Source organism: Lolium perenne, chromosome 1, assembly GCF_019359855.2.
Source record: "Lolium perenne isolate Kyuss_39 chromosome 1, Kyuss_2.0, whole genome shotgun sequence".
In the NCBI taxonomy this organism is placed as follows: domain Eukaryota; kingdom Viridiplantae; phylum Streptophyta; class Magnoliopsida; order Poales; family Poaceae; genus Lolium; species Lolium perenne.
The window spans coordinates 66,372,331-66,387,263 of NC_067244.2; the positions used below are offsets into that span (position 1 = coordinate 66,372,331).

Here is a 14,933-nt window from a genome sequence, read left to right on the forward strand (position 1 = left end):
TTCTTCTCATTAATAGTAATTGGAGCAGGATAATTATCAAGAATTTGAACATGGTAAACAAGCTGCATACTAAGGGAATTGTTTTTGGCAATCCAATCATAACTATGACAAGTTTCATAAGGATAGTTATAACCTATATCATAGCATTCTTTATAATAATCCTCAAAGATTGGAGGCACAGTGTCATCATAAGAAATAGAATAGTTATCTTTCACAGTATTTTCATCTGTGACCATACCATCATTGTTACTAGAAGGAGATGTATCAAACATATAATGATCAGTAGCAAAAGGATTTTCAAACACCTCATCCCCAAGCTTAGAGCTTTCTATATCATTATGGGAGGAAGCATGGATAGTATTGATACTATGGCAATTATTAACATTATCATTTTCAGAATTAGTTTCCCAGAGATTTGCAATATCAAAAGTAGTGTGTTCTTTCAAATCATGATCACTAATGTAGGTAAAGGGCATAGGAAGATCATTGTACTCAGATTCATTATCATAATAATCATCAGGAGCAACATACTTACGGTTACCTATCGTTATCTCATACACGCGGGGATATGCTGTTACCTCTTTCTTTTTATTCCCCTTCTTCTTCTTCTTCTTCGTTCCCTTCTTCTTCTTCTTCTTCTTCTTCTTCTTCTTCTTCTTCTCATTCTCCTCGTTCCTTTCTTTAGGAGGGAGAGGCTTGATGAGAGGCTTCTCCACATAACCTGTTTTATTTCCAGAAACAATAGAAGAAACTTGGGAGGATTCCTCCTTTTCATTAATGAGTTCAAAACACACAGAGGTCCTATCATATTTTGGCAAAGTGTCGTCTTCTAAAATATTTTGTATGTAAGTATTTGTATGGCAATTATCAATGCAATAAGAAAAACACCCATGCAGGACATCATCAATATCAAGATCACTCATATGTAACAAAGAGATTTTTCTTGATAACTCTTCACACCACAAAAATAAAGTAAGTTCATCATGCTGATTAGGAGTAATTTCATCATCACAATACAAATTTGCAGCACTCATGGGGTTCGAATTATCATTGGAGGAGCATTGAAAATTAAAATGTCCCGCTCTATGGCAAAGTTCACAAATAAAAGGATAGAGGGCACAAACTTTTTTACCAAGATCATCTAGAGCCCTAGACCACTTTCTAGTTTTTTCATTTCTGTGATGGATACAATATTCATCTTCGATTTGATTAATTCCACAAGGTCTATGTATTCCACAAAAATTAACATGCTTATAGGAAATAGCATTCTCAGAAGTTTGAGCATGTTTATTGCAATCATTAACAACAATTTCATTTTCCATGCAAGTGTCTTTGAAAGGTTCATGATACTTATCAAAATTCTTCCTAGGCAATTCAAAATGAGAGGCAAAAGCTTTATAAAGATTTGCAACAACTTGAGAGTCAAGACCATAAGTAGCACTCATATTTCGAATTTTATCAGTATCCATAAAAGTTTCAGTGCATTCATAATCATAATTTATACCTGACTCTTTACCTTTGTTGTTCTCCCATCCTTCAGTATTCTCCTGAATCCGATCAAGAAGGTCCCTTTTAAAATCTTCTTCATTGCATGTAAATGATCCAGAACAAGTAGTATCCAGCAAGGTTTTATCTTGAAAAGAAAGTCTTGCATAGAAATTATCAATGATGATATTACCAGGAAGCTCATGAATGGGGCATTTGAGCATTAAAGACTTCAATCTTCCCCATGCTTGGGCAATACTCTCTCCATCATGAGGCCATAAATTATATATGCGGTTCTGGTCTTTGTGAATTTCACTTGGAGGATAAAATTTAGAGTAAAATAGAGGCACAATATCCTTCCAATCAAGAGAATTCCCATTCTTCAGCAATTTATACCAATGCGCCACTTTACCAGACAGCGATATAGAGAATAGTTTCTTCCTAACTTCATACATAGAGATACATGCACACTTGAATAACCCGCATAATTCATGCAAAAACAGTAAATGATCTCCAGGATGGACAGTTCCATCCCCTTCATAGCGGTTATCCATAACACGTTCAATAATTTTCATAGGTATTTTATATGGAATACTTTCAGCAGGTGGAATTAAAATATCAGAAGCATCATTAGAATCATCGCATATGGGAGATAAAGCATTATCAGAGCAAATTTTCTCCCCTAAAGATGGGAAGCTAAAAAGATCACAAAAACTAGCTTCCCCAAGCTTAGACTTCTCCATAGCATTAGCAGTAATTGCATTCATACTAATAACATTGCTACTATCATGCAAATAAGGTTCCATAGGTTTTTTAATTTTGCATCACACAATTCATATCTTAACTTAGGAAATAAATTAAAAAGCTCACAGTTGTTTTCCATTATGCCTTACTAGTGTAAAACAAGAAACAAAAAGATGCAATTGCAGGATCTAAAGGAAATACCTTCGAGCACTCACACACCGGCAACAGTGCTAGGAAATAGCTTAGTAGTCGGAGGGTGTGAATACCTTTTACCTTACCTCCCCGGCAACGGCGCCAGAAAATAGCTTGATGTCTACGCACGCTTCTATTCCTGTAGACAGTGTTGGGCCTCCAAGAGCAGAGGTTTGTAGAACAGCAGCAAGTTTCCCTTAAGTGAATCACCCAAGGTTTATCGAACTCAGGGAGGTAGAGTTCAGAGATATCCCTCTCAAGCAACCCTGCAATTACGATACAAGAAGTCTCTTGTGTCCCCAACACACCTAATACACTTGTCAGACGTATAGGTGCACTAGTTCGGCGAAGAGATATTAAAACACAGGTGGTATAGATGAATATGAGTGGTAATAACAATCTGAAATAAATATGGCAGCAAGTAAACATGCAGTAGAACAGTAAGTAAGCAGAGATTCGATGTTTGGAAACAAGGCCTAGGGATCATACTTTCACTAGTGGACACTCTCAACATTGATCACATAATAAAACCACTCTACACTCTCTTGTTGGATGACAAACACCATTAATTGTGTAGGGCTACAAGAGCACCTCAATGCTGGAGTTAACAAGCTCCACAACATTCGATGTTCATATTTAAATAACCTTAGAGTGCATGATAGACCAACACAATTATACCGAGTACTAACATAGCATGCACACTGTCAACATCAGCTATGAAAGGGGGGATAGATCACATCAATACTATTATAGTAATAGTTAACTTCATAATCTACAAGAGATCACAATCATAACCTATACCAAGTACTTCATGATGCACACACTGTCAACATTACATCATGGAGGAGGAATAGACTACTTTAATAACATCACCGGAGTAACACATAGATAATATTCAATTAGATCACAAAGAGAGAGATGAACCACATAGCTACGGTAGAGCCCTCAGCCTCGGGGGAGAATTACTCCCTCCTCATCATGGAGACAGCGATGGCGGTGAAGATGGCGGTGGAGATGCCTTCCGGGGGCACTTCCCCGTCCCGGCAGGGTGCCGGAACAGAGACTTCTGTCCCCCGAATTGGAGTTTCGCGTTGGCGGCGGCTCTGGAAGGTTTTCTGGTGTTTCGTCAATCCGTGTCGAAGATTTAGGTCAGGACGGCTTAAATAGGCGAAGAGGCGGAGTCGGAGGGGCCACGGGGGTCCCACACACTAGGGGGGGCGCGCCCCCCCTGGGCCGCGCCGCCACCACGTTTGGGGCCCCCAGGGCTCCCCTCTGGTCCCTCTCTGGCTCTCTGGAAGCTTCCGGGAAAAATAAGGTTCTGGGCGTTGATTTCGTCCGATTCCGAGAATATTTCCTTTGTAGGATTTCTGAAACCAAAAACAGCAGAAAACAACAACTGGCCCTTCGGCGTCTCGTCAATAGGTTAGTTCCGGAAAACGCATCAAAACGATATAAAGTGTGAACAAAACATGTAGGTATTGTCATGAAACAAGCATGAAACATCAGAAATTATAGATACGTTGGAGACGTATCACCAACAAAGACATTCATCCGATTTTGGTTGTAAACTTATTTAACTTATGCTATGCATACCAAAATTTAAGAAAGGACTATTAGGGTTCATACCCATGCCATAACTCGTATGGTGTCATTTCAACGGATCATGATGATGCTCTATTCAGTGTAAAAGCGGTAGTCTCTAAAGCATAATCCACAAAAATATAATGGCTTCATTTTATTTTATCTCATCATTAATCCAACAAGGTTTGGATACGTCTCTCGGATACTTCATCATCACTATGATACTCCAAGAAATGTGAGTTGTAGAACAACTTCATAACTCTCTTAGATGTTCGCTAAAACTCGTAATTCAAATATTTCCACTATGATCCAATCATAGATATTTGACTTTTCTATTACGATGATTTCCACTTCATGCTGAAATTTATTTGAATCTATTCAAATGTTTCAAACTTCTTCCTTATCGAATATATCCACATATATATACTCAATTCATTGTTGGAAGTTTTCATGAAGTAGAAGAATCTCTCGCACACAACTATGCCCAGTGAACCACATATATCATCATGTATGTTTCCACTAAGTTAGTTGCCCGTTCAACTCTTGGCCTATGAACGGTATTTCAGTCATTCTCTTTAGAAAAGATTTGCAAGCGCCAAACGATTCAAAAATCGAATGACTCCAAAAATCCATTCGCATGGAGTTCCTTCATGCGTTCCTCTCTAACATGACCTAAATGGCGGTTCCACAAATAAGTGGAATTCAAATCATTTGCCTTATGGCATTTTAGCGTCAGTGTTATGTATGTGTGTTTAACCATTAAGATTTATAATAACTTATCCATTGTTCATGGAGTAATGTCATAGTTTGAATAACTCATTGTTTTCATTTGACGAGAGCAAAATAACAATTTATTAAGTTCTTTATTATAAATTCTAAGGGCTAGGTAGAATGCGAACGATAAACATAATAACACTTTATTATGTTCCAGACGTGCATTATTACCATATTCCTTATTAGTCACTTAGGCCATCATATTCTTGTATTGCGTTGTATTGTATGACATCTCATACCAACCAATCTGGTACAAATACCCAAGAATTTTATTATGTGACCGAACAAAGAATATATCCATAACATGTATATCATTTATATACACCTGAGCTAGACCTTCTAGTCTTTTCTTTCTTTCTGCCAAAATATCTTTTGTAGTTTCTCTTTTAGCTTTCCTCATTCTTAGAAAACACTTCACCTTCAATAACTTCTAGGTTTGTTGGTCAAATACCAATAACCTTGAGGTTCTTACTTTGAAGTTGATCATCATATGACAAGTGTTTCAGATTTCACTATTAGTAACTTTTTAATATGATGAACAATTTCACTCATAATTTTATCCATCATATCATGACGACTTTCCGAGACCATGTCTGTACATGCTAGGCTCGTAAAGTTTAACCTCAGTATTCACATGTGCAAATCTGCCTTGCACCCGTTGTATGCACACGTAGAATCTATAACACCCGATCATCACATGATGCTTCGAAACGACGAGTCTTAGCAATGGTGCATACTAAGGACGATCACTTCATGGATATGCGAATATCGTTAGTGCCCCAATAGTTGGAGGATTGGGACGCCTTGCGTCTTCAACCTTCGTACATTCCCATAAAACTTATGAATTTATGTAGTCTCACCAAATTATATTCTATCACCTTGCAATAAGGTCTTAGATATCACATATATCTCATACCTTGCTTATTTCTGAAAACTAAATTTTCAGCTCCTTACTTTTCAAACAGATTTGAACTTCAAGTTTCACGGAGCCAAGATGATTCTAGGTACTAATTGAAACCATTGTTCTTTGAATCAGCAATGTGAGGTTTATTAAAAGTTTGCAATAGGACTTAATCATTTCTTGATTCTTTAACAATACGGTACCAGTCCGTAAAGTTTCTTGTCAAATTTTAACAGTATTTCTATCTCAATTACAAGACTAGTGCATGGTAGAAAACGGATGCCAATACTACAAAATTAATTCAAAATACTACTCAGACTATGTTTATGATAATTAGTTCATATTTTAATCTAATTACTAATGAACTCCCACTTAATACAACATCCCTCATAGTTGTTAAGTGGTACACGATCCACATCCACTACACCAAAACCGATCATCACGTGAGATGATGTAGCTTCAATGGTGAACATCAACATGTTGATCATATCATCCATATGACTCATGTTCAACCTTTCGGTTTCCGTTGTCCCGAGGCCATGTCTGTACATGCTAGGCTCGTCAAGCAAACCCAAGTATTCCGCGTGTGTAAACATGGCTTACACCCGTTATATGTGAACGTAGAGTCTATCACATCCGATTATCACGAGATGCTTTGAAACGACGAACTGTAGCAACGGTGCATACGAGGGGAGAATACTTTATTATCTTGATATTAATGTGAGGGATCATCTTATAATGCTACCGTCGCGATCTAAGCAAAATAAGATGCATAAAGGATTAACATCACATGCAATTCATAATGCGATATGATATGGCCCTTTAGTCTTTGCGCCTTTGATCTTCATCTCCAAAGCACGGACATGATCTCCATCATCAACGGGCATGATCTCCATCATCGTCGGCATAGCGTCAAGGTCCATGGCGCCGTCTTCATGGTTGTTCACCGTGTGTAGCAACTATTACAACTACTTTGAAATAATACTACAACATGAAATATAAAGACAACCATAAGGCTCCTGCCGGTTGCCACAATACAATAATGATCATCTCATACATATTCATCATCACATCATGGCCATATCACATCACCAAACCCTGCAAAAACAAGTTAGACGCCTCTAATTTGGTTTGCATATTTTACGTGGTTTAGGGTTTTCGAATAAGATCCAATCTACCTACGAACATGAACCACAACGGTGATACTAGTGTTGTCAATAGAAAGAGTAAATTGAATCTTCACTATGGTGGGAGAGACAGACACCCGCAAAGCCACTTATGCAATACAAGTTGCATGTCGAGCGTGGAGCAAATCTCATGAACGCGGTTATGTAAAGTTAGCCCGAGCCGCTTCATCCCACCATGCCGCAAGATGCAACGTACACGAACTAAAGACAACAAAGCATCAACGCCCACAAAACAATTGTGTTCTACTCGTGCAACCAATCTATGCATAGACACGGCTCTGATACCACTGATGGGATTCGTAGCATAGAAAACAAAAAATTTCCTACCACAAGGACGAAAACACAAGCCAAGATCTAATCTAGTAGACGGTAGCAACGAGGGGATCACGAGACTAACCCTTGAAGATTTCCAAAGCCTAACGGGATAGATCTCGTGGTGGATGTAGTCGATCACTTGCCGCTTGCAAAAGCGCGTAGAAGATCTTGACGGTGCCACAAACGGGTAGCACCTCCGTACTCGGTCACACGTTCGGTGTTGATGAAGACGACATCCTCCTCCCCGTTCCAGCGGGCAGCGGAAGTAGTAGATCCTCCTCGGAATCCCGGCAGCACGACGGCGTGGTGGTGGTGGTGGAGAACTCCGGCAGGGCTTCGCCTATGCGCTGCAGGAGTTGTATGTGGAGGAGGGGAGGCTAGGGTTTGGGGAGAGGGGGCTATGGGCGCCGGCCTCAAGGGGGAAAGGGTGGTGCGGCCAACTCATGGCTTGGAGTGGCCGGCCCCCTCCCTCTCCTCATGTACATATAGGTGGAACACATCTAGGGTTGCCCAAGTCTTCGAATAAGACCCCAATTCAAAAACTGCCATATGGACGAAACCTAGTTGGGTTGGGACTCTCCCCTTTCCCCCCTTGCTTGGCCGGCCAAGGAGGTGGAGTCCACCATGGACAGCACCCTCCCACTTGGTGGGCAAGTTAGGGTTGGTGGAGTCCAACCGGGACTCCACCTTCCATAGTGATTTATTCCGGATAATTCTAGAAACCACCTTCCATAAATTCACCGGATCATTTTCCAAACTTGGAAAGTGACTTCCTATATATGAATCTTATTCTCCGGACCATTCCGGACCTCCTCGTGATGTCCTGGATCCCATCCGAGACTCCAAACAAAACTTCGAACTCCATTCCATATTCCATATCTACTTAAACGACATCAAACCTTAAGTGTGTCACCCTACGGTTCGCGAACTATGCAGACATGGTTGAGGCCTCTCTCCGACCAATAACCAATAGCGGGATCTGGAGATCCATAATGGCTCCCACATATTCAACGATGACTTAATGATCGATTAAACCATTTACATACGATACCGATTCCCTTTGTCACGCAATATTTTACTTGTCCGAGGTTTGATCATCGGTATCTCTATACCTCGTTCAACCTCGTCTCTGACAAGTACTCTTTACTTGTACCGTGGTATATCATCTCTTATGAACCATTCATATGCTTGCAAGCTAATCAGACGATATTCCACCGAGAGGGCCCAGAGTATATCTATCCGTCATCGGGATGGACAATATCCCACTCTTGATCCATATGCCTCAACTCATACTTTTCGAATACTTAATCCCACCTTTATAACCACCCATTTACGCAGTGGCGTTTGATGTAATCAAAGTACCCTTCCGGTATAAGTGATTTACATGATCTCATGGTCGAAGGACTAGGTAACTATGTATCGGAAGCTAATAGCAAGTTGAACTTAATGACATGATCTTATGCTACGCTTATTTGGGTGTGTGTCCATTATATCATTCACTCAATGACATAAGCTTGTTATTAATAACATCCAATGTTCATGATCACGAAACCATGATCATCTATTAATCAACAAGCTAGTTATACAAGAGGCTTACTAGGGACTCCTTGTTATTTACATAACACACATGTATCAATGTTTCGGCTAATACAATTTTAGCATGGTATGCAAACATTATCATAAACACAAAGATATATTATAATAACCATTTTATTATTGCCTCTTGGGCATATCTCCAACACACCCAAAGCTTGTTGGGATCGCGCCATTCATACGAAGGTCATCTAAGACGAAGGGCATGTGCAAATTTCTCTAGTTGGAGAATCCCCAAGCCACCAATGCGTTTAGGGCTACAAACCATCTCTCAATTGATCTTGCATTTTCTCATCCCACCGGGGTGCTTTGAAAGCATGAAGAAAATTGAGCGTGATTTCTTGTGTGTGAGTGCAAGAGAAACCTCTTGGTTCGACATTGTGGTTGTAGGGCACCTGAAATTACAATGTGCTTGGTGCATGACGAGGGTGGACGAGGTCTAAATCTGTCAGGTCATCTGTGTATGAAAAGTTGTTTATAAATCGTTTATTTTCAGATTAGTTTCTCAAGGTTTAGTAGCGAGTTTTGCATTGCGGAAACTAACCAGGGATAAAGTTGTTGGTCAAATTGAAGGAGTGGTCCCATATTTGGTTGATGGGGGATTGTCTATCCTTTAGTACGTCGATGACACAATTCTATTTATGGATCATGATCTAAAAAAAGAGAGAAACCTGAAATTCCTCTTAAGATTAATTTCCATAAGAGTCGATTGTTCTGTTTTAGCGAGGCCCAAGACGACGCCAACCTATATGCCGAACTCTTCAGATGTGGGTTGGGCAGTTTTCTGATCAGCTACATGGAAATACCGATCCATCTTTGGAGGCTCACGCTTGCTGAATGGAAATAGTCGAGAAAAGACTACATAAGTGCCTTAGTAGTTGGAAAGAAAATTATTATCTTTGGGTGGAAAACTAGTACTCATAAATTTAGTACTCACAAATATAGTATTGTATATGATTTATTTCTTCCAGTTACCTAAAGAAGTTTTGAATAGATTGGATTATTTCCAATCTAGATTCTTTTAGCAAGGAGGTAGTGGGAAGAAGAAATACAGGTTGACTAAATGGAATGGCGTTTGTCGTCCGAAAGATCAAGGTGGACTTGGAGTTCACGATCTGGAGGTTAAAAACAAATCCTTGCTAGGAAACTGGATGGCTAGGTTGTTAATTAACTGAGGATAGCGTATGGCAAAACATGTTGTGGAGAAAGTATGTTGGTTCAAAAGATATTTCTCAGGTCCTTTGGAAACCCGAGGATTCACATTTTTGGGCTCGTATTATGGCAACTAAAAAACACTTTCTCCCATATGGTTCTTTCTCCATCAATGATGGGTCGGAAATGAGGTTTTGGGAGGATAAATGGTTGGGCACAACCAGTCTTCGAGAATAATATCTAGCCTTGTATAATATTGTACATCATAAAGGTGATACCTTACGGAAGGTGATGGAAACATCGCCACCGTTTATGACATTCAGGCATGATCTTATTGAACTCCGGTTGGCTTCTTGGAATGAATTGCTACAACGGCTAGCTTAAGTTCAGTTGGTACCGGGAGCTGATGAATTCCGCTGGGGACTTACCAAGAATGGTGTATTTCTCGGTAGGATCCATTTATAAAGCTTTAATCGAACCCATTCAGTCGGTATTTAATAATAAATTCATTTGAAAGATGAAGATACCATTAAAAACTAAGGTTTTTGCATGGTACCTTCGTTCTCGTGGTGTTATTCTTAACCTAAGCTTGGGTGGTTAGGAGGGTGGTTGTACCACCAACCCACCAGAGTTCAAACCCCAGGTTTGACATCTGTGTGTCTCATAAAGGCGGAATATTCTTTCAGTGGGAGGCGACGTTCCCGTCGATAGCGAAGCGGCTGTGGTGACTTCGTCAATTCAAGATCCAATCCGCCGGCTCAGTCTTCCGGAGGTACTCATAGTGGTAGGGTGTGCGTGTGTACGTTCGATCATAGGGGTGAGTGTATGCGCGTGTATGTGAGCGTCTGTGTTTGTATTGTGTTTCTCAAGAAAAAAAATCTTGCAAAAATGAAAGTGGCATGGTTGCAACTTGCAAGAAATGTGTTTTCTATCACGAAGAGGAGACAATAAACACCTTTTCTTCCAGTATCGGTTCGCTAGTATATGGTCAATTATTCAGATATGTTCTACCTTATATACTCCACGTAGCATTGCAATATTTTTAGCAATTGGCTAAACGGGGTGGATTCTAAGTATAAGATTTTTATTAGAGTGGACTGGTCGCTTTGGCTATGTAGGAATGACAAGATTTTTAGTGATAAAAATTCTTCTCTTATGGAGGTCATCTACCAGTGTACGGCTTTGCTCCGTTTATGGTCGTTGCTTTATCGCTTGGAGAACCGGGGCCTCTTTACGAAGGTGTCTACATGGTTGGAGGATATGACCAAGGAGATTATTACCTAACGTGGGTGGCTACATAATCGCAGGATAGCGCATCCTATGACTTAACTTTTACTGTTCGCTTTTTGTAACGAATTGAGTGGTTCGCATTATTCTCTGAGGGTTGTGTGCATCTTAACTATGCAAAAATCGAACGTGATGTTTAAATTTTTTTAGTAATAAAACGGTCTTTATCGAGAAAAACCAAGGATACTTTTTTTTTTTGCGAGGCAACCAGGGATAAAGTTGACCCTGCCATTGTGACCCAAGAAAATAGTTTAGGGGAAGAAATTAGACCTTTCCTCTTGGCTCTATAGGTTTTCCATGTTCTTTAGCACACACTTTGCTCAATGCATTCTCAGAGCATGCGAACCAGGAAAGTGTCCCCCTTGGCCGTAGACGATCAGTACGTTGTGATCAGTCCTTGCTCGCATACAAAGAAGTAGCTGCACGCACCCGTGTATACACCAGCGAGGCAGTGACAGGGCATTAGGCAGTATTCGGGAAAAAGATAAAAGCCATAGTACGAAATGGTCCATGTTCCATCAGTATCAACAAGCAATTGGCCAAGCAATAAACGAAAAGGGAGCTTTGGTAGCTAGGTAGGCTGAGGATAAGGACCAGACGGTGGCGAGACGCCATGGACGAGCTCGCTCCTAGTTAGAAAGGGATGTGATGGAGCTGAGGCGCCTAATGATTTTGTTTGGTTAGAGTGCTAGCTCCAAAGAAGAAAAGCGAGAAAAGGTCGCGCGCGAACGGGCGATGAGCTTTGCGAAAGGCGAGATAAAGCTCATGATGGATGCACGGATAGATAGAGAGAGCCTGTCCGGGGAAAGATTGCTGCTGGTTTTTTTGGTTCACCAAGCTCTGGGTAGATCGGTTCAGCTGAAAACAATAACAAGACCGATATGACTCAAGAGTTCATGGGAGTAAAACTGCAAACAGATTGTGGCGATTTACAATGCAACAGGTGGTGTCCTTCCATCGAGACCATGCAGTAACGCTCCATGGATTCTGAGGGAATTCCCCTCGCAAGATATGGCGGCTGACGGCGGGCATGGCCATGATAGAGCTAGAAAATGGTTGGAGTCAACATCAGCTGGGAGGAAACATTTCAAGGAGCCAATGCGTTTGTCGAGCTATGTTACTGTATCTTTCTCTAGCTGTCGTAGATGCACAGGTACAATTACAGCAGACCAACACTTGGACAGGCTGACATTGAGCCTAGCTTTCCGATATGCGCTATGGTGTCCACAGCTTCACATGTTCAAACTGCATCCATCGTACGTAGTTATAGGCCAAGAGCTTCCAATCTTCGACAGCGCATGGGAACTGTGAAAGGTAAAGTGCCAAGTAGCCTGACGCACCATGTGATGGAATACTGAACCTGACTTTGAACAACAAATCCAGTTACGCAGCCCGCATCAACGCAGTTCCGCTCATCACTAGCTCACTTAAACGAAATGGTTTTACGAAGAGGTATCTCTGAGCCATGACGCTGTGAACACCGCCGGAGCGGGGAAAGAAATCAGTGCCAAAACCATTTGTACGGAGGAAAAAAATAAATAGAAAATGAAAAAAAAGAATTTGACCAGAGTGGGATTTGAACCCACGCCCTTTCGGACCAGAACCTTAATCTGGCGCCTTAGACCAACTCGGCCATCTGATCTGTTGTGTTATTTATTTCACAATTTGTTATATAAGCGTTGCTTACATATATTCTACCATCTCTACACTTCTGCCGGACGTTACTTATGCAAGTCACAGTCGCTTATAGCCAGATTTGGGACGAGGTTCCAGTATACCAAAATTAATGTATGTAGGACATTACACAATTTTCAATACAGTTTTTCAAGCACACATCTTATGGGCCCGAAATAACAGGCCGAGCACTATTTTTTCTGACCGCCTTTAATAATGGGCTACTCGACATTTACAGATCATACTAGTGGGCTACACTCCGTCTGAACCACCAAACTGTTGGCTCGGCCCAAAAACCATGTTTCGTCTTCTACATTTAGCGTTTTCCATTCTTTTTTCCTCTTGTTATCATTTTCTAATTTTCTATTTATTTACTTTATACTTTTGTTTTAGATTTCTTTGCTAGTTAGTAATTTATTTCGTTGTTACTATCTTTAGTCTACTTATGTTTTTTCTTGTGGTAAATACATGAACCTTATTAGATATATGAATATTTCTTTCCTACTTATAAAGTTTGGACTTGGGATGACTTCAATCTCCCACCACTATTATTTTATAATATATGCGAAACAAACGCAAATAAATATAATAAATAACTACAATCATCTTGGCCACCAGTCATTCAAACACATCCAATAAATAAAATGCACTATTATAGTCGTACGTGAGACAAATAGTTTGCATAAGAAAAAAAAACAAATAAATGCACTTTTTAGGAATTACCAACACTCCTATATGTGCCCATATTGACAGAATGTTTACGTATTCTAGCACGACAAAATTGCCCTTTCCTCTTGTGGTCTTTATCCCTGACCACCGCCAACATGCCACATTTCATCCCGAATTATTAACATCCCACTTTTCCGAATTCAATACTCTGTCTTGGTTAATGACCTCTTAATGGTTACATATTTTCTCCAAAATCCCTTCTTTCTGGCAATTTTTCATTGCCCAGAATCCCACAACGGATCCATAACACTAAGCCTCTTTGGAAATCTTTGTAACCATGGCTTAACTCCTTCCCTTTATGTATTTTTTCTTAGCAACCGCACATGTATTTTAAACCTTGCTCATTTATCTGGAAACATTTGTTTTGCAATATGTGCAAAATTTCTTTTATTGCTACAATATTTTTCTAGTAACATGAATATCTTTTAACTAAGGAAGTGAAGGGCTAGTTGTAGCCTGGTAGAAAGATTATCATATGATAATCAAACATCCGAGGGCACCGTCAGGTCTAGGGGCGAAAGAACACATAGACGAGAGGGAGTATCATCAAGAGGGGACAGTGGCTTCTCAGGAGCATGACACGTGCATGAGAACAACCAAAAAAGATGGGGTGAGATGCACGTGGGAGGAGAGGAGGATGAGGCATCGTCACCTGTATTATATGTAGAGGAGAGGAAGAGGAGTAGGCACCCATGGAGCGGTCAAAGGAGGATACCGGGACTAAGATGGCCGAGCGGTGAGTGAAAGGACATGGATGTCGCCTAGAGGGGGGGGGGGGGGGGGGTTAAAAGGCGATTTAAAACTTTTACGAGATGGGCTTAACAAATGCGGAATAAAACTAGCGTTTACTTTGTCAAGCCCAAAGCCTATATACTATGGTTCACCTATGTGCACCAACAACTTATTCTAAGCAAGAGTTCATCTATGTGCACCAACAAATTATGCTAAGCAATACAAGCAAGTATGTGATAGCAAGATATATATAACTTCAAGCACGATGGCTATCACAAGGTAAAGTGCATAAGTAAAGAGCTCGGGTATAGAGATAACCGAGGCACGCGGGAGACGATGATTTATCCCGGAGTTCACACTCTTGTGAGTGTTAATCTCCGGTGGAGAGGTGCGGTTGCTTAGTGCTCCCGAACGCCACAAGAGGCTCACCTTGAGGTGTGGTTGCTCGATGCACACCAACGCCACAAAGGCCTCACCCCAAGATGCGGTACTCACACCACACACCGAACGCCACGAAGGCGCCTCACCTAAATCTCCGGTGACCCTCGCCACAAAGGCCTAGGTCATGGTTCCACTAAGGGATTTCC

General features: G+C 40.7%; 1 non-coding gene across 1 annotated transcript; it reads right to left on the minus strand.

The window, feature by feature from the left end:
• Nucleotides 1–12,772: 12,772 nt before the first annotated feature.
• Nucleotides 12,773–12,853, minus strand: TRNAL-AAG (transfer RNA leucine (anticodon AAG)). The gene has a single exon. It is a non-coding gene; the product is annotated as a tRNA-Leu (tRNA).
• Between the last annotated feature and the right edge of the window lie 2,080 nt (nt 12,854–14,933).